General features: G+C 29.1%; 1 protein-coding gene across 2 annotated transcripts in view; it reads left to right on the top strand.

Annotated features, from left to right (window-relative positions):
• Positions 1 to 26,761, top strand: part of LOC107456822 (dopamine D2-like receptor) — a 457,990-nt gene that overhangs the window by 240,158 nt on the left and 191,071 nt on the right. Inside the window, exon 3 of one of the 2 annotated variants that reach the window (XM_071180682.1) lies at positions 12,708 to 12,792. The exons of the other annotated variant lie outside the window; for it this stretch is intronic. The gene's annotated coding sequence lies outside the window, so the exon portion shown is untranslated. The remainder of the gene's footprint in view (positions 1 to 12,707; positions 12,793 to 26,761) is intronic. 2 annotated transcript variants of the gene reach the window in all.

Here is a 26,761-nt window from a genome sequence, read left to right as displayed (position 1 = left end):
TTGTAATAAATAGGAATTTATTGGAGTTTTTTTTGTATCAATACTTTTCAAAGAAGGGTTATTTTTCAATAGATGGCACCACTATGATAAAATTTAAATGCAATCAAAATTATGATATTTCATGAGAAATTTTTATTTATTCTTTTAAAATGGGATTTTTGGGGTAAATTGTGGATATAAATTGTATTAACATTTAAGGAGGTTTAGATTATCACTTTTAGGGTGTATTAGTGGGTTTGTAGCTGGTTTTTCTTATGGATCTTTTTTTTTTGTTCTGACGTCCACTGGATGCGGGATGACTGTTGAGCGAGTAAACAGGTCAGTATGGATTATTCCGCCTTGCTGAGAAAAGTATAAGAGGCGAGAAGAGTGGCTGAAAAGGTAGTAAGACGGGAGTGCCTGAAAAAGTAGTAAGACGGGAGTGCCTGAAAAAGTAGTACGACGGGAGTGCGGATCGTGCCCGATGGAATGTTGAGTTGAAACATCACCGCTGACAGGATCTATCATGGCTGTTAGAAGTATGTTCTGAGCCGGTATCATCAAGAATGAGTTTAGATTTAGCTGGAATCTCGGAATGAGTTGGTCTAGGCGGAAATGCTGAAAGGTTGATATTTGGAGAGAGAGCCTGGATACCGCGACTAAGTAAGCCACATTGATCGGATGAGCTGTTGCCTGGAAAAGAGTTGATCTGAAGCCTCAGAATAAAACGGGATATGATAGACGGAGTGTCGCTAGATTCAAGACGGTTGACAAGAAGTGAGCGTTCCTCGGCAGCAAATCGAGTGTTTCTAAAGAACTGAATGGTGGTCGGAAGGTCGAAGTTCTCCTAGTCCACAAGTCTAGCTGCAGGCCCGGTGGGCGTTCCAGAAGGTGATCTGCAAGTTCCTTTGTATTTATAAACTCTAATTTCTTGCCTTTTTAGTAACTTTTTAGAAGAGCATTTTATTCCGTATTTTAAATTATTTCTATCCCGTGTTAAGATACTTATTTTAAGATGAGCCTTGAATATTTATTTTTAATTATCTGTCGTAGGAATATAATGACCTAAAGTTAAATGTTTTTGTAAATTTAGAATGAGCTAGTAATTTTATTTCGTAAATGCCTCGTTTAGTGTGAATTAATTTAATGTTATGCATATGAAATTTAAAAGTGCTTTTTATCGAAAAGTTTTATCTTGAGTATAACCATTTGGAAATTTAAAAGTGTATAAATTGAAATTTTGAGTGCACGTGAAGGCATCTGGAAATGATCGGGATTGTGTTTTTTGATAATTTATAGTTATAATAAAATTTACTTTTTATTGTTAAAAGTTTCATGTACTTCATTATTCAAGTGTCTATTTTTGAACCTGGGTAACCGTTACCAAAATTCAATTAATAAATCACAGCCTTGCCAAAGTTTGAAGGGTAACGGTACATTGCATAATATATGGTTGCATAAAAAGTATTTTCTCCAAACCAGAGTAGAGCACAAAAAGTTGCATCACACCATCAACTACATTTCTAGTCCATCTCTATCTTTTCTAAATAATGTAATCTTAGATTTATAGTCTTTACTTCGTAGCTTAATAACGAATTTTAACATTTGATTACCAAACTCGAAGAACAAATTAAAAATAATATTAAAAAAAATATTGAATTGGATTTCTTTAAATTTATAGTATCGATGTAAAATTGGTAGTTGTTACAAATAATTTTTATGAGTCTATTGATTATCGCTAATTATTCTTATTCTTATTATTACAATTATTATTATTTGAATAATTAAGAAATGGTTAGAATAATTTGATTCACATAAAAAATTTTAATTCTTTTTTTCACTTGTTATATTCTTATCTGTCTTATTATCTGTAGATTGCTGTCAATTCCTATTTGTTGATCTTATTTTGCACCCAATAATATTTAGGGATAAATAAATTCTTATAAGAAGATTTTAAAGAGGAATTCATAATTTTAAATTTTAAAAAAAATTTCAAGTAAAACAAACAGAAAATTTTAAATTAATCGAATCTATTTAGTTGGTGCTTATCTATCGATTCGAGCATATTAGTTATATGCAAATTAGTAATTGAAAACTATTGATTTGAATGCATTAACTTAAATTAGTTAAAATCAATTGATTCGACTAGGTAATTGGAACTAAATATCTATTCGTTACAGTCTGTGACCTTACCAACAAGCGTGAGTTAAAATGCGTGTCAAAGATTCTATAATACTTTAGCACAGTGATAAGACAGCACAGTGAGGATTTAGCATAGTTTCATTTCTTGCTGAAGTGGGATTTACAAACAACACTAAAAGGAGATGGTTAGTTCGTGCTGTAGTTTAGACCTTTTTTTTGCATATAATTTAGTGTTTTTGTTATGCCTTTGTTTAATTCTGTTTAATTCTTATCTAAGTTACTACTGTATTTGTAGTTCTAGAGATAAGAGTTTTTTTTTTTTTTTTGCTTCATTTTTATAAAAATTATTGAATCTAGATAGAATTGCGTGAATTCACGTAGAAGAAAATCAATAACATAAATCTCAAAAAATAAAAACTTTTTCATGACATAAACAAACTGCAGAGGAGAAGTCATAATTATTTCCGCAGCGGGGAATTATTGCCATTTTGCTGACGAAATGTGTCACTTTCTCACATGCTCACATGCTATATATATATATATATATATATATATATATATATATATATATATATATATATATATATATATCTCAAATTTAACAATCAACTAACATTTTCTGCTAAATATACCATAATATACCATAAAATATACAATTACCCAGGTGTTTTGGAAATATCTAGTTCTAATAATTCCCATATATAATTCACTTTAATCATCTGACTTGGTTATTACCAATGATAACCGGCCAATATTAATAATAACTGATTTATTAAATTGACCGTAATGGGCGATTGCAGCAAGTGTTACTGCGCACTGATGCTAGAATATGCGCAATCCATTCCAATGATTAAATTATGGCGAAAAGCATCATTTCACTTTTTTTTAGTATTTCACGTATATATTACGACACATTCATCTCATACTCTGTAAATAGAGCAAATTGTAAAACAAATATAAATAACATCGAAGCTTATACGCAGAAATAAAAAATAAATGATTTCCTTTCTGTACCTTACAACTAAAAAAACGTTTCAAAAGCCAGAAAGTTTAACAACAAAAAAAGACACCCGGATCAATTTTAAAATAAGCATTAAAAATTTCCTCTCATGACGTTTATTTTTTTCGAAATATACAATCCACTTTAAAATGCTAAGCAAACTGCTCTTAAAACACCTTAAAAACACTCCATACAAGATTACCAAATATTCTACATGGGAATGTGCCGCCATAATCACCTTTTATCGCTGGAACATATCTGCTCGTTTCGAGCTCTCTCTCTTTAAAGTGGAATGTTTCAATGAAAAAATAAAATAGAAGAAAAAGAAATGCCATTACTTTCACGCTAGAAGTCTTATGCGCCGATTGATAAAAGAAATTTCGTTTTTATCCAGACATATTTTCATTTTATTACATTTTTAAATCTCGTTTTCCTCTATCTCCTTTCCTTTCCTCATGGTTCTCTTTCAGAAAAAAATCGTTCTTTTTCGGTGACATCTAAAGCAGTTTAGCGCGGTTTTGTGGCTCGTTTTTTTCATCGAGAAAACATAGGGATAAAAGAAAATATAAAATGAATTTTTCCATTCTAGTTGCCGTGTTGCTTGTGGGAAAGATAAGTTTGTTTGCTTACGTCCCATATTTGTAAATTTTCAGTGCATTATGTGTGAGATTTTTAATATACGCCGCATGAAAATTCTGTAAAGAAAACATCATGTGTTCGCTCTTAGAAATTCCGGAGAGTTTTAAAGCGTAATATTATTCAAAGTTGCGTAACCTTTAGTATGGTGCTTAATTGAATCATATTATGGTACATATTAAACTTGATTGCTTTATATTGCGATACAATGAGAACGGAAACAAAGTTAGCTTTGGAAACTTAAACTCACCCTATTAAGTTTCCATGTTGAAATAATTTTTTCTGAAAATGTATCAGACGTGATCGACGGTTTCAATAATCACTTACAGGAAGAAAAAAGATAAAATAGAAAATTGCTGAGTTATCGATGTAAAACTAAGTAGCTTCTCCGCAATATATTTCAAATTTAATGAAAAGATCTTCAACAGATGGCGCTGCTGATTTATAAAACCTACGAGAACAATGCTCTCAAAATAATTTGCCATATGCAACAACAATGTGACTCAGTTGGAAGGGAAATCACCCACACTACTATTTCAATTGGGATTGCCTGATATGAAGCTTATCATTTTTTTCATAATTTACAAAGAAAGGCGCCATCTATCGTCATATTTTCAGCTTCAATGAGAATAAATACCAGGCTTCTTTCTTCCCATCCTGTTGCACAAAATTGCGTTTTTCTTTAACCTTCTGAGCTTTAGTCCTAACTTTTTCTGAATAAATAACTATAAACATTTTTATTACTTGAAAATCTGTTTTGCCCACGTTATTCAACGAAAAGGTGGTGCATTACAGGGAAACTTAAGTAGAATTTTTCCTTACGGCTCAATGCTTCGAGCTTTTATTCATTTTTCAAATAATCGGTTAGTTTTGAAACACCCAGTTGGTTAGAATGTTATTCAGTCCATTGAGCTGTGCGATCAACTCTAAAACTTTTGCTGTTTTAACTTATTATCTGAAAATCAGTCCTCAAATTTTTGAGATTCTGAAAAAATTTGAGTTTCAAACCGTTTTTTCCCCTATAAATAAGCTAAATATCATCAACCTTAAATACTCTATTACTGATATTAATAGCTGAGATATTTATCAATTTATCGACAGCGAGGCCTTGCGTACATCGGACAAACTAAACGTACATTTAAATTTCAACTTAAGGAACATAAAAGACATGTTCAATATCAGAATCTTAAACTGTCTTCCACCTATTCAAAATTCTATTTTGGGGTTTCAGTTTTTTTCCTACTAAATTCATTCATTTTTGCTCTTTTTCTGCTGATCATAGCTGCTGGCAATATTTCCTTATTTTCGAAATTTTTTTATTAATTTAGGTAATGGAACTTTCCAGAACCCCAACCTTTCCAAATATTTTGAAATTCGTTCTAGTTTAATTCCTTTACCTCGTCATCTGGGGCTGCCACTCAACCAACAAGAAAATTTCACAGTTCTTTAGTGACATCACGAAGTGTAAGGCTTAATTTTACTGTACCTATCATCAGCAGCTATCTTACACTTGTTACAGTCATATATATAGCTATATTGCTATATATATATTATCTCTAACAATAATAAAATCTTAGCAAAAAATTGGTTTACAATTATGAATTTAGTTCACAATGAAAAATATTCTTATAAAATACTCTACTGTATAATAATGACATTTCTAATGAAAAATACTAAAAAAGATTCATAATAATCCTGGTAATGAAAGCAAATTATACAGTATTTAAACCATTTTTTTTGGACATTTTCTTCGTTCTTATGGTAACGGTTTGCCGGAAATTATGGTTTTCATAATCATAATTCCTATTACTACATGTTTTGCAAAAAATACAAAACTTTGAAATACATTTACCAAATAAATTGTTTTTATGCCATGCTCTAAGTCATCATGATAAGATTGCAATATTTTACCATAAGGTACCAGGTTCTTTGCTCCTATAGACCTAGAAACACGGTAAATATTACCATATAATGGTAGTTTTGATCATACTTTTTTCCTGTAGGAAGCTCCTACTTCATAAACAAACTATCTCGGTGTTTCATTAGAATGCTCACAACGAAATTTTAATATTTAAAGAAAAAAGAACTTCGAATAGTTCCTTGCAATTCTATTTGAAATTTCAAAAAAATAATAAATAAAATTTAAAAAAAGCGATCCCAATTCACATTTAACACACGCTAACAAAAAGAATAGCAATAAATTGTATACATAGGGGAACCAAAAATAGAATTTACCTTCAAACATAGTGATATTTGTGAATCAGTATGTACTTATTTATTTTTATAGGCCTTTATCGTTCATGTCTCATTATAAGTTGACCATATTAAAAAATCCTTTTTATTATAAGTTGAAAATGTTAAAAAAGATTTTTTTTAATTAGAAACGATGAAATTTCCAATAGCAAACCCTTTCCTCAAAAGTATTAAGCAAATTAAAATTCTTTGACGTAACTGAAAGAAACATTTCGCTTGTAGGACGTATGAATACCATTTGCTGACGTCAAAGTTATTTTTGAACAAGGTAGTGAAGCTTTCTCCTCAATGAGATGTGGATCCAGCCTACTTCCATCTGTTTCTTATCTTCCAATTTTGAATATTTTGTTCAAGTTTGTTTCTCATCCTCCATTGGTTAAACATTTTTTTTTCATATTGCAACGTGTTTGTCTCGTTACATTTCTGCTGCTCTTTTGTGCTTAAACATTGTTTAAGTGTGGTATGGTTATTGATTTTTTTAGAAAATACAGACATAATAAATTATAAATACATTGCGAAGGAATTAATAGTTCTTTAAAGATTGATCCTAATCAAGCAAAGAGTTCAAAATCTTAAAAATGGAAGATTAGATGTTACAACAATTTTTCGTTCCAGAAGAATTAAACCCATGTTCATTTCGGTTCCTGCTGTTCGATTTTTACAAGGAATTTTATTTTCATACTTTCTTGAAATTTAGATTTCATCAAGTATGAAAAGAAGTTAGTTCTCGGAGAATAATTTTGCAAAAGAAAACAGCTAGCTAGCGAGGATATTCCTACCAAGCAAACATATCATCCTTTTGCAGCCAGATTGGGCAAAAAATCAAAACATCTGAAATTTAATATAATCCGTAAACATGCTTTGATAGCTAAGAAAGGAGATAGCCAAGAGGAGAAAGCAAGTACCGTCTTTCAGACTGTGTGTCTAAATTTTCCAAAACATTTACTGACTCAGAAAAGGATGAAAGAATTATTAATTGATTCCTGCATTAAAAATTTAAATGTACTCTTGAAGGTTTTCCAAAAGTATTCCGGTAAATATGCCCATATTCACAGTGGAAGACGAAAGGTAAAAAAGGACTTTAAAAATTCCATTGAAAAGAGACCACCTTCTCAGAAGGAAAATATTCATAAAGTGTCGCTAAGAAAGCAAGCGGGAGATAGACACAGCTTTATCGGTACAGTTCAACAAAAAATCCTTCTAAAAAGAATCCATCGATCAATTTAAAGGTTGAAATGCCACAGCGGTTAAGGCTACACGGTACCCTTTTTTAAAAAAATTTTTTAAGGGCTGTAATATTAAAAGTAATAATAGATTTTCATTTGTATTATATTATTAAACTGATTTTCAAAAAGAAAAGGGAAATCGACAAACCACAATTTAAAAAATTTAAATTTTTTTTAAAAATTCAAGATTTTTTTAAACTTTTATAACTTTTTTAATTTTCAAAATTTTTCAGTTATTTTAAATAATATAAATATCTTAGATTATTAGGAACAAAAGTTAGTATGGATTTGATGCTCTGATACTTAGTTGAATCTTAATTATTTTTATCGTTACTAAACACGTGGAAAACCCGAAAATTCTAAAAACTCCAACTTCAAATTTTTATTTAAAAAAATTTATACATCTCACACTGAAATCCATACTAACTTTTGGTCTGTATATACATAAAAGTTTCTACAAAAAATTTCAAGGCTTTATCTTCAAAGGGAAAAAAGCCTTAGGGAATCGAAAACAGTGGCATCAACAAAAAAGAAAGTCTGAGAAAATGACATTTAAAGTAAAGAGAACCATAAAACCAAAACTAAAAATGCTTGTACAGTTCTACTTTCTTAATATATTATAAACAAACTTATTGCTGGTCCAAAAACACTAATTTACTTGAATATTAATAGTATTATATTTTTTCACATTTAAAATTTATATGTAACCTGTATCGGCTAAAATACACGTAACATTGGTTTAGACAAACAAAGCAATAGGATTAAAGAAATAACTAGTATAATTATATAAATTTTCAATTACCTAAATGTTAAACCTTCAAAATTGAGTAGATTATAATATAATAACAATTTATATAATAGACATTATTGTTAATTATATGAAATAACCAGGTTTGTACACAACACCTTCTAATTGTTTTTCAGTTTTGAGGCGTCGCAATTTAGCAAGTCTAATTTTTTGCTGAGCTGCTTTGTACCTCATAGAGTTAATTTTGTTACGGAAATATGTTCGTCTATAATCCTTGTATCTAGCAATTTGCTTGGATGAGGAACTTGCAGTGAGACCATTCACATTCTGCAAAGCTTCTAGAGATTTTAATGTTCCAACGTTATATTTGGAAACAGCACTTGACACAGCAATCAACACACGATTTCTTGAAGCAGTATTTTCCTTAGAACACTTATTCCAAATTGCAGAATGCAATGCATCGTTAGAATTTTGAGTTTGGCCTCTAACACATCTGCTCAACAACTCGTTTGAGGCAAAGCGCTGGTAAACAGGTAAGATTTTTGGCAAATGTTTCTCATCTATTGGTGTCTTTACCCAATCTTTATGAACTCCTGGCGTTTTGCCTCGAGATAATGCTGACTGGTAAAAGCACCACGAGTCTGTACCAGTGGGACACTTTTTATGCTGAGGCTTCTGGTCTGTTGATATTGCATGATACAGGGTAGCAAATATTGCAGTTTTCATTCCTTCAACATTGCCTTTATTCTTACGAATTGCATTCGCATAGTACCTCGTCAGTTTCTTTATGGTCTCTTCTTTTAAGCTACCATGCTTCTTTCCACCTAATGTAACACCTTTTATTTTCCAAGTTTTCACAGACTGCCTTAATGCTGTTCCTAGCCTTTTACTGACGTGATTAATACATTCTTCTTTTTTTATCATGCACTCATCACCGCATCCAACAAACACCGAACATAAATAAACAACAATGCTTCTAGAAGTGAAAGTTGATAACTTTTGGAGAAAGTGAAAATTAATAATCATCGAAATAAAATAAGTCTTTTTTTGAAAAAAAAAGTTTTAAAATTAGATTTAAAAGAAAACGAAACTAACCACGCCCCCTCGCTTGTCAAATTGTGAGTCTGACACGACACGGAAAAATCCTAATATCTCTAAAACTAATTAGATCTCAGATGCAAAATTTTTCAACTTGCTTCCCAACCACATTAGCCACCCAAAAATGCAAAAATATTTTTTTGTATATTTTTGCGAATTTTAGGGTACTGTGTAGCCTTAAAAGAACAAAAACTAAGATAACTGAACTCATTCGTTTAAAGTATTTTCCTTGCGAATAATAAACAACAAAACTGAGCTAAAACAGTTAAGATAAAAACGATTCGGCGAAAGTGTGACGTGGCACATCACAGTAAAATTCATATTTATATAATCAAAACAGTAGTATAGGCGTTTCTATATCTTTATTGACGCCTAAATCACATGGCTTTGTTTTATTCATGGGTTGCTTTTATATTCTCAAGTTTCCTGTCTTATGTATTTTAAATTACTAGGAGGCTCCGCCCCTGCTCGCTAACGCTCGCCAACCCCCCGAGAATTGCTACGCAATCCTATGTGGTTCACCCCGTGAACCATAGCTCGCTGCGCACGCTCGCCAATGAACACAATGTTCTAGCACAAAGACATAGTATATTATCATCAAAGACATGGTATTTTATCATCAAAGACATAGTATTGTACTATTGTAGAAGAATTCTATCAATGTTGTTATTGGCTTTTAAAAAAGTATATTAGCTATTTAGATTGTACATGGTGAAAAAATCAAAACATTAGCTAAATGAGAAACATTTTAGCAAAATAAATTATCAAATACTGCAGTTACTCACCTAAATTCAACTAAATATGTATAATAAATTAGTTAATGCTGGAAATTCTGAAAGTTTTAGAAAAAAATTTTATTATTTAAAAATATAAACTTTAAACCCTAATTTTTCATTGAGAGATAATAACCCTCAAAAAGTCTTTCATTTTCAAGAACACAAATTTTTTTTTTTATCGCCAAATGAAATATTTTTTGGTGATCAGCATTATTGAAATCAATTTCTATATTAATTAACATTTGTGATTAAGTACAAAACATTTTAGAACAAAATAAGGATGTTTTACATACAATAAATTAAAATGCATGGCTGTTAGCATTACCCGAGAAATACCACGTGGAGGTCGCCATGCTGCATTTCTAATCGGTTGAGTTTTGATTTTGGCAGTTCCTCTTGCCTACTGCCATAGAAGTTTCAATTAAATTTTTTCTAAAAAACATTTTTTTCTGCAAAGCTCTAAGAAATTAACACTAAGTATTTAGAATTTCTTTGAAAACATAATTATAGATTTGGCATCTTGGAGCAATTACTGAAAGACTGTCAAATGACTTAACTCTTCACAGGTCAACATAAAGTTGTCCATGACTAAAAACTTGTTTAGTCAATACTAAACTGATTTTCTCAAAAGTCTGACCTTGTGACTTATTTATAGTCATGGAGAAGGCCAGCCTAATTAATTCCTAATTGAGTTTAAAGTAAATATTATCATGTTTTTAGGGCATGAATCTGAATTCAACAACCTGATAATGCTCACTCTGGTTATTATTTCCGTTTTTAAAAGCGCTATATGTTGAGCCATATCATGTGACATTTGCCATGTGACATTTTTAGCAGCAATAATTGGTCGATTTTCTAACGCTGCCATTCAGGGAGTTGTAATGAGGCTTTTTTTTTGGTGCCGTGTAAGAGAAATATATATATAGATGGTTTAACTTGGTTTGAAGCTAGGTATCATTTAATATTTTAAGTGGTAAATTAATCAATATTATGCTACAAATAATTAATTAATTAATTAATATGTAATCACTGAAATTAATTTCTCTGGGAGCGCAAATCTGGTCATACTTTCCCCAGACGCTTCCAGCCTCTAGTTGCTATTCATGGATTCTTTCAAAGGCTTGGATTCATTCATATGCTCAATTCTTGTGATATAACATATTTCGAAGTTTTTCACAACATATTAAGGTCTTTAAGTACGAAAGAAATTAATAATTGTAATTGTTTAAACTAATTTAAGACTGTGAATAATATTGAAAAGGAATGAAGAATCTTTATTAGTTATTCTGTCAGATTAAAAGGGAAGTTTATAAAAATTTAATTTGAGGATATTTTTTTAAATGATGGAATCAGAATGCAATATCAAAAAAATGTAATATCAAATGATTTTAAATTGGATTCTGTATAGCTTCAGAGTAGCGAAAAGATTGCTTGCATTAATCTCATATTTATGAAATATCTAAAGATTAATTTATAAATTTATATTTTACATTAATATAAAAAAAAATTCTTTTCAAAATAGATTAGAATACTTTTTTTAAATCAGCCAGAGTGTTACTTTAATAGATGGAAATTTAAAAATTTGCTTGTTCGTATTTCGAAAAATCAAAAGTTTTTATCGAAAGATTTTGCTTCAATAGTCATGGATAGATATTACGTAAACAATATCAAAATTTTTAATAAATAGCTTTCAAACATTATAATGAAAACGTTAACGACTCTCTTTATAAGAAAGTTATTCTATTTATTTTCTTCGCCACGTTTTTTGTCTATAAAATCAAACATAAATATAATTATGAAATACATATTATACTTGTTCGCCTTCGAATATTTTAAAAACAATAGATAGCTCTTTCATTAATAAATTTATTTCAAATTGTACCTAAAAATTAAGAAAAGGAAAATACTCATTAGAAAATTTTTAATGTCGCGTTTTAAAATTATAATTGAATGCTAACTATTTCTTTGATCAAACTAAATAAAAACGAAATTCTTTGAAATTAGTGAACTTTTCATTAATTTATAATTTTTTTCAATTTTAAAACGTGATACTACCGAACAATAAAGGAATATAATGCAGATCCGAATTTTTATTTTAATGCTACAAGTTATATTAAGATAAAGAAGATATGAATTATACTGTCAACAGGTTAATAATTTTAGGTACTCGTACGTGGACCTCTGGTTTTAACTAAGTAAAAAAAAATTTTAAATTCCACCTAAATGAGGAGCAAACATGCATGTTTTTATATTATGTTCTATTTAAATACAATGATGAATAGATTAAAAAAAATCATTTAGGAAAAAAATGAATTTAAGAAATATATACAAAAAAATACATATAAAAAATTATATATAAAAAAATATATGTAAAAAAATATATATAAAAAATATGTGTAAAAAATATATATAAAAAAATATCTATAAAAATATATATAAAAAAATATTTATAAAAAATTTAATGATAAGCTTTATATAAGCATAATACAATACTATATTAAATCTTAGATTCAAATCTATTTTTACTTATGCAAACCATGCAAAATAAATAATTATTAAAAATAATTTAACGTTAATTATTAATAAATATTTAGTTCCTGGGAGCAATATTTCAAAATTTTGAAAAGAAAAAAAAGTTTTAAAATGCATGTACGTACAGTGAGCACAATAACAATCGAAAATAATAATTTTTTAACTAATGATCGGATCTTTACGTTTCAGGTCTCATTCTTCATGATTCGAGGTTTGATCTCAAATATGTTAATTGTTTAGTGCAGATGATATTTCATGTAATAAAATTAGATACAAAAACGTATTTTCTCTGAATAAACATACTTGTTTTTCGACAGATTCAGATTTGTACCCCAAAACATGGAAAGTAGCCGCAATCTGGGAAATATGATTCCAATAGTTTGGTCAGGATAGCTGTCCAAGGTATCTAATTTACGTTAATTTCAAATTTTGTTAATTTCGAAATATCTCAAGAAAATTTTAAGCCAATTGTACATTTTCACGCACCATTATAAAATTCATTTATCCAAATACAATTCCATGGAAAAAATATTTATCATTTATATTATTCATTTATTAATAAATATTTATCATTTATTGAACTGTATACTCGATATATAAAAACTTGTATACTCGGCTCAGATAGAAGAAATTTTGATAAAGTTTCCTTCCTTTCCAAAAAAATAATAAAAAAATAAAAATCAAATTTTTGGCTAATAAATTTCGTTTTTATAAATACAGCAGCATTTACAGAGAAAAAAAAATCTGTTTATAAATGTTGCAACTTATATGAAGGCATATATTACTTGAAAAAATTGCTTTTATTTATAGGTGTTGCAGCTTTTTTCGAACAAATTAACATTTATAAGCTTTTTAATATTAAAAACTGTATCAAAGCTGTACATTTTACGCGGAGAAAAAAATTCGGGCAAAACTACCGCACTGCATGGTAATGATATTTCTGTGGGAAAAAAATACACGGTATTTAAATCACTCATTTAGTAATTTTATATTCATACTAGAACGGCGTACTAGAATTTATGGTTTTCAAAGTTTTTTTTTCTTCCAATGAGCTGCACAATCAGTCTTGCCGATGAGCAGACCTAGTGCGTTATCCAGAGGTGGTATCCACTCTTTCAGGACCACCGCAATGGGTGAGATACCGTTGGTGTTCAAAGTTATGATTCTTATTTTCACACATTTAGTAAAAAATACAAAAAAATTAAAAGTTTAATTTAACCAAATACGTAATTTTTGTGCCATTCTCAAGATTACATAATTACATTAATAAATTTTACCACTTTCTCCAAATTTTATCAAATACTGAAGAAACTTTTTTTGCTGTAAGTTTTACCAAAATTATTACCTAAGTGATTCGGTAAAAATTGCCATGCTCTAAAGATACTATAAAAATACAAAATTTCATCAAATTCAACAAATTTCATCACACATTATAAAATCATATTCCATTGTTAATTTTACTAAAACCATTACGAAATGGCTTCGGTAAAAATTACCGAAGTGCTTGTTGTTCCCATTGAGTAGTTAGTATAGTTTGATCCCAGTAGTTTTGACCATACTTTTTTATCAGTGTATAAAATTTTTCCAGTTAAATTCCTTCATTGCATTTTTATAAATTATGAATGTTTCTTGGCTTAGATCTCAATTTTCGTAATTTTTTTTAAAGTTTTCTGAAATACTCTTTTCATAATTTTTGTATTGAATACTTTCACGTAAATATAAAATATTCTATTTCTATTCTCAAAGAAAAAGGAAAAAATTAAAAAAAATTATCTGAATTTAATATAACGAAAAAAAATATTTCTATATTTCTTTTCAAATTGAAAATTTTGAAATTCAGCATTAAAGTAATTGTTTACAAAATCCAAAAACGCTATCTAAAAAAATGTACAAATAGTATTTTAAACGAACGGAATTTTTTTTTTTTTACCACTGAAGCGATTTGTGAAAGTGCTTCTCTTTCATTCTCTCCTTGATATAATTTGTTTGAAAATTGGTTTAGAAAGTAAAAACTATTTATGATTTCATGAAATGTTTAGAGGCTATTTTTTTTCTGCGAAGTTATTTTTTTCTGCGTGATATGTTAAATCTATTTAAAGAAATCGATCAGAAATTTAGGTTCTGAGAATTTAATTTATACTCCTCTCTTGTTGCCGGAATGGAGATACAATTTAAAGAAAAATAAATTATTTAAAATAAAAAAATTTTAAACTTTTTGATTTCAATTTATGATCTCCTCGAAAAAGTGAAATTCAAAAAAATATTAAATTTACTTTAATTTGTTTTATAATCAGTTATGACCAGAACAGCCCACACAATTCTGAGTTTACAACAATCAGTATTCAAATCCGTAGCCTTGTAATTTAGAACTCAACACAGAAGTTGGTCAAGCCTTGGGTCAAGCCTTGAAACAAAGCTGCCTTCGTGGAGGACGTTTTGGTGGACCTAAACCGCATTTACGTAACTCTGAGAGATAAACTATGAAACCCTACCACGGTTAGCCCGACGGCAAGTGGATTCTAACCCTTGATCCGTCTACCACAGAGGATATTTTTTGTCAGCACAGTGGTCGGTACGAGCCGGAAGTCAGAATTTGTATCAACCGGAAGATCCCTCAATTGGGAACATGGGACGTCATCTCATTGGGAGGCGAACGCTTTATCCCTTGAGTTACTGCGGCTATATCAGCATTTTTTACTTTTTTTTCATTTTAATAATTAATTGTATCTCCTGTTAACAATTTTCGGTATGCTAATAGTATTTTTATTATTATCATTATTATTATTTTATATATTTATTTATTTATTTACTTATTTATTTATTTTTATCTTGTAACCATCGCAAATACTGTATTTGTGTTCTTTAGAAATTATTTTCGAATTCTCGATTAATTTATTGTTCAAAATTTCGTAAAATTTTCTAACTATTCATGTTTCAAGTTTCCTCTTGTTTGTGAACTTTTCTTTACGGCTGCCTCGCCGTAACTCTTCCTTCGGAAATTGTATCTGTTTTCATGGGCTTTGGACAAATTCTTGTACTTTTCATCATCACAGTATGTTTGTTACCTTTCTTCAATGTTTTTATTTTTTTTTGATGCCTCGTCTATTATGTTTGAACACTCCAACTCCAAAATTCTATTTTCTGAGTAACTACTCTTGTTAATTTTAAGATTTTACTAAATTCTTTGAGGCCTTTTGGTGTTGCCATGGATCGCCATCAAGCCTACCTTTTTGAATCCTCTTTTTTTTTTACTGAGAGGTCACGTGCGTGCACTTAGAGTCTACAGTATTCTCCGGATGCCTTCTGATGGGGGTGGGACGGGTTTAAGCTTTGATATTTTTTTTTATAACCGTCTATGAATAGGCGACTCAATTTCGAGTTTACGACTATCAATGTTCGACAGACATTGGAACTCTTAGATCAAGTATCAGGAGAAATTTGCTTGCGTAAAGGAATTATTGATAGAACTAAACCGCATTTCGACAGTATCACCACGGTTAACCTGATGGCAAATATACTCTAACTGATGACCCGTCTACCACTGAGGATATTTTACGTCAGCATTGTGTTAGGAGCGAGTCGGGTGCGGAATTCACATCACTCAGCCACCCCAGGGATTCGAACCCAGGTCACCTCATTAGGAAGCGAGTGCTCTTTCCTCTGAGTCACCGCTACTCATTAGCATATGTTGATAGAAATGTGTTTGGCTATTATATGACAGTTTAATTTAAATAGAAGAACAATTAAGTTCTTGGGGATTTATATCCAGTGATCGTCTGAAGTTCATTCCTTCCTTAAGATCAGCACGGACCAGCTAACTGGATGTAAGGATGTCCGGTCCGTCATGTTGATCATTTAACTCCAAAATTTACCTCACAAAAATATTTTTATTTTTCTCATATGCATGGAGGTACATATAAGACTCAGCACAAAGCAGTTATATTTAAATATTTTAATATTATTCTTAAAAAAATCATTTGTTTACACTTTTCCTCATAAATGAAATAATGGTCAATTCTTATACCATAAAATTGTATAAGAATTATTAAAACAGAATAACTAGAATTAGCTATTTCCACCTTTTCAAAATGAGGGTAATTCCTTTACAAAAGGATTATTACAACAGCTAATTAAGCATTTTCAGATATTCAATGCTAATAAAAAACGTAGACAAAAATTTTTCAAGTTGTTTGTATTTAATACCATCAGAAACATAAAGTAAGCATAATCATTTCATCTAAATAATATATATTTAATAAAAGAGTAAATGTAATTGTTTTTTTATTTATGCAAGATTACAGATTTTCTTAAAACAGCTAATTTAATAAATGCATGATCAAACTCTAATTGAGAACACAGTCATTACAAGTTTATAGATAGAAATAATTCTGAAATACTAATGTTATCTAGAAAGCATTTGGGCTAAAAAATGACATTTCAAAACTTAAGAGAAAAAAATTCACTAGAAAAACGAACGAAAGAGTAAATCTTGCACACGAAAAGCATTTTGTAGCCAATAAATATCATGATTGCGTGATTCCACAAACAAGTAAATAGTTTTTAGGATTTTTTTTTATTTGAAATACTATTAACTTGTGGTTAATTAAGATTTAAAAAGAAGAATTTAGCTCATTTTTTTTACAAAATGAATACTTAGCAAAATTTATAGCCAGCAGTTGTGCAACAAAATGATTTAATGCTTATAGTAATTTGTATATTAGTTTATTGTTACTTTTTAAATGTTAAGCCAAGCTAAGTTAAAAGTTTCACTTTTCATAACTAAACATTTTCTACTAAGAATTGAGAAAAAAAATATACATTTAAGAACTACAAAGTAATGTTTAAAAGAAAGTGTTTTGAGGAAAAAGCATAAAAGCATTTTTAAAATCTGATAAAGTCTTTAATGGAAAAATTATTGAATCCAGTTTGATTGCCTGATAAAACTTGAAAGTATTGTTCAGGAACATCTTTAACCTCTTCAAATTTCTTACGACAATTAAACAGGTTTTGGCTTTTTTAAATCCATCCTTCTCAATAGTAATTCAGCTTTTTTCTTTTCCGTTATAACTGCGAATATCTTCACTTTTGTATTCTTTATTTTTAGAACATGATTCGAAAAATACAGATAAAAATGAGGATTATACCTTATAAGTAATGGTGCATAACTTTGTTTACGTTCCTTTAATTAAAGAAAGCTTAAATAAATTGACTAAAATTAGGGGAATTAAATTGTAATTTTAAAGACATTTTTATAATTAAACAATATATTTTTTGATCATGCCTTGATAAAATATACTATTATCAAAATTATTTAACAATGACAGAATTTTTTTAAAAAAAATTAGAATTTATAATTAAAAAAATTGATAACATTAAATTATTAATTATAAATATGTCTAGATCTAATGTAATTACAATATACTTTATATTGAAAAAAAAATTGTTTAGAACAAAAATGAAACCAATATGGTATCTTAAAATGTATTCAACTCTTAAAAAAGATTTCAAAAAATGTTGAAAATAAATATAAGGCTTAATGTGGGTCTCAAACCAGGAACCTTATAATCAAAAATATCAAAATTTTTTTGTCCTTATAAATTTTCATTTAAAAAAATATCTTTTATTTTTTAATATAGATTATTTAAAGTACGTACAAACTAGACAAGCTTCCTCAAAATATATAATATGTTATTATTGAGCTACATTGTAGAAAATTATAAATATACATAAAAAAATTGTCTGTTTGTGTGCCAGTATAAAACTGTTTATCTCTCAGAAAAATACTGCTGTTAAAAATCTAGCTCTTGTTTCTAAAACAGATAAATATTGTTATTCAAGAAAACTCCGTCATTGTAACAAAAGTAAACCCTATTATTTTAACAAAATATTTTATAAAACAATTTTGTTGCTGGTGTGAAATAATTATGCCTAACCAGTCACCACTGACACTCGAACCTGGGACACCTCATTAGAACGCGAACGCTCTTAACTCTTCTCACTATGAAGAAACATTTTAAACTACTTTCATCTTAAACAACTAACTTATAGTGTAGAAACGTTCAAAACTATAGTCGCCCACCCGTACAAAAATGACTAATTTTCAAAAAAACTGTATTTTAAAAAATATAACAATCAAGAAGATTTCCAACTTGGCAATAAAATTTAGTCACAATTTTATTTATACGAGGTTCAAAACAATACATTATTGATGAAAGAGTAATAGCAAATATAATAATAATCACAAAATTGCATGATAAAAACTCGAATTTTAACTGATGGAACTGAATTTTAACTTTGCGTTTATAAATAGGATAAAAAAAAACTGAGAAGAGCAGTTTTGTCGCCAAAACTGCTCTAAATTGCAAAATATAGTTAAAAGAAAGAGAATTTATAACAGGGTAGAAAAATCTACTAAAAAGGTTTCCTTTAATTTTAAAATTTATATAACATTTATAGAATAAGTGATGTTGATAAGTTGATAAGTACAATGATAAGTTTATAGAATAAGCTAAATTATAGGTATATAAAATAAGTTCTAAACTGAAATAAAACTTTGTGAAATTAAATAAAAAACGAAGTTATTCTTAATGAAGATTTAATTAGTATTTTTATATCCAGTGATAAAATTAACTTTTAATGTAAAAGTACTTTTTAAGGAAGAAGAAACTTTTTCAGTGTCAGTTTATTTTGTAATTAGTATAATTACTTACGACATTTTCGTCTCTAGAGGTTATTATTATTCTATTTCATTAGCTTGTTCACTTAGGAAATATTTCTTAAAGGGAAGAATCATGCATCCCTATATTCTTCAAGAGAATTGAATATTAGGAACTGAAATATATTTTGAATATTTTTTCTTTTTATATGCAAATTTCTTGGTACATTTTTACGGTTTTAAATTGAACCATTATTTTAAACTAAAACGCAAAAATTTTTGTTTAATAATATCCTCCGTAATATTTCCTTAAATGGTATGTTTCTTTATATTCTTAGATTTAATGAACAGTTTAGGTTATTATGTGCACTGTAAAAAGTTCCTGATAAAAGGACGGTATAAAAAAATACTAGCAATCATGATTTCAATACTTTATTACCGAAAAATCTAGCTTTAATTGTAAGATTTTACACCACAAAAAATCTGATATACCTTAATTTTTACAGTAATATTTACTGAATCACTGAAATGAAATAAATATCACTGAAAAAATTACTATAATATATTACCAGAGCCATGGCGGCTCAGGTGATAGAACGCTAATTATCCCCAATATAATATTTTACCGGCTCGTCTCCCAATGACTTGGTTCACATCATTGGGACGCGGCCCAACTATAGCTGGCCTATACAAATTCTGCACGCAGCTCTCACAGACCACATTGCTACCGTAAAATATCCGCAGCATATATGGCAACGTTACTTTTAAAAAGTAACGAGTAAAAGTACAAGTATTTTTAAAAAAAGTAACGAGTAAAAAGTAAAAAGTTCTTATTTTAAGAAGTAACGAGTAAAAAGTACAAGTACTAAACAAAAAAAGTAACGATTTAAAAGTACATTTCTAGGAAATCGAAAATTCAAAGTAACCTAAAATTTTATTGAATAATATTCTTATGTTCTTCAAAGTTTTTGCAAAATTGGTTTTATTTATTTAATTATTTTTAATTTTGAAAGTTATGGACATTAATTTACTTTCAAATTCGGAGGAATGTTATAATATAATTTTATGATATATTCGTATAATATAATTTTAAAATCAAATATAATTTTAATATCAAACTTGTTATGGATTTGCACTAAAAAGAAATTTTATCTATTGATTTTAATTTTTAGTTTATTAGTTTTATTTATTTAAATTGCCATTGATTTAAAATTGTTTTACTCTATAGAAACGCGTTTTAAAAGCACAAAAATAAACAAAGCAAGCATGGGGTTTCAGATAGCTTTGTGATCTTTGAGCTGGTAAAAAATAATTGAATGTGCAGTATAAGTTGAAACAGAACAGTCTACAGTTTTATTTGTAAGAATGGCTAATGCTGAAGTCATGCGAGAAAATCATTTTCCGAACATTTCTGCCAAACGGAATGATTAAAATTTGTAAACGAATTTTAGTATCAGTGGCTAAATTAATACCTTCGAGTTTTCAAGAGTTAAAATAGTAAAATAGTTTTCAGTAGCACAAATAGTTCCGAAGTTTTTAGAGATTTGACTGGGCGTTGTTTGACAAGGTCGGGCATAGACATAGTTTTAGGAAAAAATGTACTAGGTAAAAATGTATTTAGTAAAAAATGTATTAAGCCAAAAATGTATTATTAGTGAGATCAAAAAGAAAATTGAAAAACGTAATAACAAAATCCAACAATTTTTATTTAAAATGTATTAAACAAATGCATAAAACTCGAAAATGAATGAAAATAACTTCTTAATTAATATTTTTATTCATTTTGCAAAATAATTGCATTATGACAGCATTTTTTTTAGTCTTTTTTTTAGAAAGCTTACCGAGTTTTAGAAAAAAGTAACGATTTAATTCGACATTTCCGTTACAAATACTTGTACTTTTTCCCAAAAAAAGTAACGAAAGTACAAGTAAAAGTACTAAATTTAAAAAGTAACGAAGTACAAGTAAAAGTACGTACTTTTTACTTGTACCGGCGGTACAAGTAACGAAAGTAAAAGTACTGCCATATATGATCCGCAGTAGTTGACGGATTATGGGTTAGATTCACATTGCCTTTTGGCTAACCGTTGATGGTTTTCGTGGTTTTCCTCTGCACATAACAAAAATGTGGGATAGTTCCATCAAAAAGTCTTACCCAAAGGCAAATTTCTCCCAATACTTGATACAGAAGTTCCCTTGTCTTTTGAATTGGGTACAAAATCACAAGGCTACCGAGTTGAACATGGGTTGTCGTAAACTCAAAGATGGATCAGCTGTTCTTCGACTGTTATAATTAAAATAAAAGATACTATTTTACCGTAATTTTAGCAGGAAATTTAGTAGTGTACTTATTGATGATTTTCAATCCTTAGAGCTTATCCTGCTATGAGAGCTCTATCAGAGTGCTTATGAGGAAATCCTGAGTATAATGGTCAGCAACCAAACTGCAAACCCTACCGAATTTCCTCTTTCGGGAACAAGCTACACAAATAAAAATGTTTAATTTTTGTGTGCAAATTCTTTCGTTTTACTTACTCATTACTTTACATACACACTATTAAAAGCAATAGTTCTTGAACCTTTCATAACTGATTTCTAATTTTTTTTTTCTCCAGCGAGCGTTTTTCTTTTGGCAATACAATAATACAATATACTTATTATTGATAATATTACAAAAAAGTTCTTTTTAAGACAAATCTGGACTTACTTCTTACAGATAAGATTAGGGACCTTGATGCCCCATTAGTCTTTTTAGTGGGACATATGTTGTCTAACCAGCATCCCAACTGTGGCAAATAATAAAATTATAAACTTTCAGACTCATGCAAATTATGATTCAAAACAACGTAGAAGGGAATAAATAATACCATAAATAAATAATACTATGTATAATACTTACTTTTTCTTCGCTCTGTTTCAATTATTTTTCCCACGAAGTGAAGCATAAATCTTCAAAAACATGTGATTTCTTCAAAGCTATTATGCTGCTATTAAAACAGAATTTTGGAAATTTAAAAAAACTTCTGTGCAAATCTAATGTTAAAATTGATTGTATTTAGTCTAAAAGCCTGCCCAGATTGTCTGATGGGTCATATATCTCCCATCAGTTTCGAAAGGGGGAAAGTTCTAATTTTTTTTATTTGGTACAATGGTTAAATATTGAATATTTAGAAATCTTTTAACTTTATTGCAAGGCTGTGCAGCGAACACTGATACACGTATAGGTAATTGTTATTAAATTTTTGTAATTGCAAAATCAAACGGTTGCTCACAAAGGGACGCTAAATGTTTAATTATTATCGTTATCCTGGCGCATTTCTATTTGCTTATTATTTTAGTCATTTGAAGAAAAAAAAAGTGGGCCCATGCTACATTTTATGGAATTTTATTGTAATTCTATACTGTATTACATTTACGTAATATTTTTGCTTACATTTTTCTTATTTGTTAACAATTTTGTTTTTACTGTCTCTTAACGGGGTCTTATAAATATGCTTTGTCCCCACTGTGCCATTGAAGCAAAAGTAAAATCCACATCAATTCTCCCTTCCATTTTTGCACAATGACAAAGGAATAAAAACCCACTTTAACACGTGGTCTAACTTTATGGGTTATACTAAATCAGAAAGCTAGTCTTTTCGGACACTTGGATCTTAAAATGAGGTAATAAACAAAGTCTTAAAAGGAACAGGAAAAAGTGCTGAGAAACTTTGGAGATACAATTTCAACTTCATTTTATTAACGTCAATTCTTGTAGAAATTGAAGTTTTAAATTACTATCATCAAGACTGCCCTAACTATCTTCTATTTGTTATTTTTTAAAGGTTAAATATTTAAAGTTCTAAATTTTCTAATTCAGAGGTATCTAGGAATTCAAATTTAAATGATAAATTGATATTATTTAATAATTCTTTAAATCTTTGTTCTGTTTCTTACATTTATTTTATTGTGTTTTCTTTTATAGCATTTATTTTGTCAAAAATACGAAATTTTTTAAAATATGATTCTCAAGAACTATTAAATAAATTTCGCTTATTTTTTATAATATACCAAATTATATTCCAAAAAATAAAGTAAAAAAAAAATTTCACCTTACAATTAAATAAAATAATAATAAAAATGAAAAGAATAAATATTTACTAACAGTTATTTATTATTTTTTTATACGGAAATTTTATAATTGTGGGCAAAAAAACTTTTGAATTTGCTTGGAAAGTTTTTGAGGTATGACGAAATCTTCTTCGTCTTCAAGTGAAAGTACCCAGTTGTGACGTAAGTGTAAAAAAAAATTATGTAAGAAATTTCGAAAAATGACTTTAATTTTTTTTTCATTAACGATATTAATTTTTTATTTATTTATTGACAATGGTATGCATTTACTAATACAGATATAAGAAGTATGTAAAAATACACGCATCTAATAATTTATTCAAGTTTAGTTAAAAATTAGTAAAAATGACCAATTAATAATACAAATTTAAATAAAAAGACTTAATTTCAATGTTTTTCTTTTGCTTCCACTAATCTCAAGTTCAAATCAAGTTACTTTCTGAAAAAGTAGTTCAAGTGAGCGAATAAAAATAATGCATACGCTCAGCTTTGTAACTCGAATAATCGTTTACGGATTGTGATGATCCGTTATAATTTAAACCGGTCAGGTGGCAGAGCGGTTAGCGTGCCTAACTGCGAACCAATGGTTGTGGGTTTGAATCCCACTCATGGCATGGATGTTTATCTCTGTGTGCTCTCCTGTGTTGTGCGATGCGTAGTGTAACATGTGAATGATGATGGCTATGAAAGGGCTCAGTACCCTATGAGCGGCTATCTGTGGCAGTGTGGCGTGGGTATAGTTCGTTCACCAGGAATTGGCTCCCCCTCCACGCTCAAAGAGTTCCTTTCAGCGCGGTAGTAAGAAAGGAAACGTCTCCGCGCTTAAAATTTAAACAACCCTTAATGCTCACAAAACGCAAACAGTGAATTCTTTTTCAGTCACTTACTTCGCTTTATCATCTGCTATTACACCTTTCGTTACTCTAGCTAATTAAATATATTGCCGCAAACTATCTCAAAAAGGATAAACTATCCGCAGAAAAGAGAGAAATATCATCAAATTTATGAAATATTTGATGTTAACAAATGCCCATAAAGATTGCGAAACAAATAATTTTGTCATACGATCACCAAATAGCAAACTTTGTTTAGGATAGTTCACATCCTTCTCCCGAAAATAGCGAAATAGTATCGTCGGATAACACGTGCTGAAGGTAGAGCCAAGTGCCAACTCCTGGTGAACGAACTATAATGCTGCTCACCTATGTCACATGTGCCCACCGGGTTACGTTAAATAAGCAAGATTTCCGACATCTTCTAAGGCGAAGAACGAGAGTTTTGTGCCGGCCATTTAAATTTAAAAAAAAAGAAAAAAAGCGTGTAAAGGACCTGTGGTAAATTCGGTGACAGCTTGAAGCTCACACCCAGCTGAATGGATACAAATCTAACGAAGCTTGGTGAGGGTGCCAACAGGAAAAGGATATTATGTTTAACAGTAAGTAAAGGGATCTGGTGTGTAATGCAAACACTAGTGCTAACTCTGTTTGTCTTGAAATTATAGAGCTTCAAACTATATTAACCCCTGGGATGATAGCTGATTATTGTAGATTATTTTTTAATATTCGAATTATTAATCACTATTTAAAAACATATCTGCCAATTAACTAGAACTGACTAGTGAACAAAAAATAATTACTAATAATTGATTAGAGTTACAACAGTTAATATAATTAAGAGATTTAATAACTGGTAGTCGTTAATCAGGGTTAATAGCTACTACCCGTTGATTATAGTTTTTTACTAATTAAAATTCTTTGAGCAGCTTTTATTTTTCGTTTTTATAATTTTTTTTTTTCAAAGACAGGTTACTTCATAGTTTGATTAGAAAGGTGAAGATGCATTCATTTAAAAATTTAAAATTTTTACAAGCTAAGAAATTCAAAATAAGAACTTGAATGTAAATGCGCAATTTTCACTTTTTATATATTTTAATTTTAAATTAAAAGCATGAAAATAAGTAATTTAAAAAAAAATTAAAAAAATGTAATCAAAGTGAACACATAACAATTTTGTTAAATACACTGGTTAATTTAGTTTAAAACTTATGCATTATTATATAAAGCTCAAATGCAACTTTTTAAACATTTTAAGTCGGAAGGAAGTAACAAGAATGAAACGTCCGTGGATTATATGTCCACGAATAGAAATATATCTATTTTTAACAAGACAGTTGTTTTTTAATACGGTAGTTGTTTGATAAGTATATTAACGACAGTGTGAAAACAGTCATTTAATATATACGTGATTGTTAATGTAATTCCTAATATTATTAAAATAAGTTTTCAAATTTAAACTCCAGCAGCATTTTTAACAGATATAAAGCTGTTTCTTAATTTAACATTATGTATTCACCTTACGTGCCAGGTAATGCGTTTTTAGACATAAAAATATCAAAAGTAGTTTTGGCAGGCCAATAACTTTGTCGGAAAGTTCTTGAGTCACGCTAATTGCTCTGTAAAACTACAGCTAAGTTCAATTTCTTTCAAAAACTAGAAAGAATATTTCAAGTCTTATAACACTTACAGCACTTTCATTATAAACTGCGATAATGTAGAGTTTAAAATTATAGAAAAAATTGCTTTTTAATTTATTTTAAAAATAACCTTATCTAGAACTTTATTTGAATTCAAAAAGTGGAAAAGATTTCTGAATAAAAGATTTTAGGCCAAATATCTAATCCTAAAGCAACTTTTAATTTTGACTTCATTAGGTAAATTCAACCTTGGACAAATTTGGTAAAAATTTCAAAGCATAATATCGCCGTGCCTTGATTTTTAATATCGTGAAAGTTTGCTCGATATACAAATTGCATTGAATAGAATCTTAATACTGTTTCTCTTGAATGGTAAGTATTGCGAATTTTAGTTTAAGGAGTTCGAAATTTGTAGAATGCTATCTAATTAAGTTCGTCATGTTAAGCAAATTTTCTAGATTTTGATGAAAAATTTATTTTTTAATTTCAGACTCTTTTTAAATAAAGTGAACTTAATAAATTGTGACATCATCTAGTATAAGCTATTATAAGCATCTAGCATGAATTCTTCATTTGCCAATTGAAAAACTCCATTTCTTAATAAGTAAATAAGATCGACATGCTTCACTTACTCGAAGCAGATCACTCATTCGAAGCAGATCCTCCACGTTTTAAGGAGGAAACCAAAAAAAAGTGCTAACAAAGAAAGGAGAAAAAAAGTGAAGCAGAAAAACAAAGCGCTCAAACCCGCAGCAACTGAAGACAATGGCGGTGACTGAAAGAAGTAAAATAATGACAGGATAGATTTCCAAGCCGAATGAAGAGTTATGTGAAACTAATAACATGAACAGGAGAATAAACAACTAAAGGAGAACAGTTTTTTAGAGAAACCATCATAAGTTTATATAATAGTGACAGAAATAAAGGAATTCTTTCTTATGAATCGTCTCTTCATTCCGCTTAGGAAATATATAACCACTATATATTTGCTTCTGTTAGATACCATCAATCCCTTCGGCTACCCAGTTTTTTCTTATTCAGTTTTTTTCACCTTTAATTTTCGCTGGCAAGCTAACGTTTTTTTTCTTCTTCAAAATAGTTTTGAATTTTTTTCCACGTGATCTGAATTTCCA

The sequence above is a fragment of the Parasteatoda tepidariorum genome, chromosome 8 (assembly GCF_982258835.1).
Source record: "Parasteatoda tepidariorum strain Cologne lab strain chromosome 8, Ptep-v5.0, whole genome shotgun sequence".
Lineage (NCBI taxonomy): Eukaryota > Metazoa > Arthropoda > Arachnida > Araneae > Theridiidae > Parasteatoda > Parasteatoda tepidariorum.
Note: the sequence above shows the minus strand (reverse complement) of the source record. Positions and strands in the feature narration are given on the sequence as shown.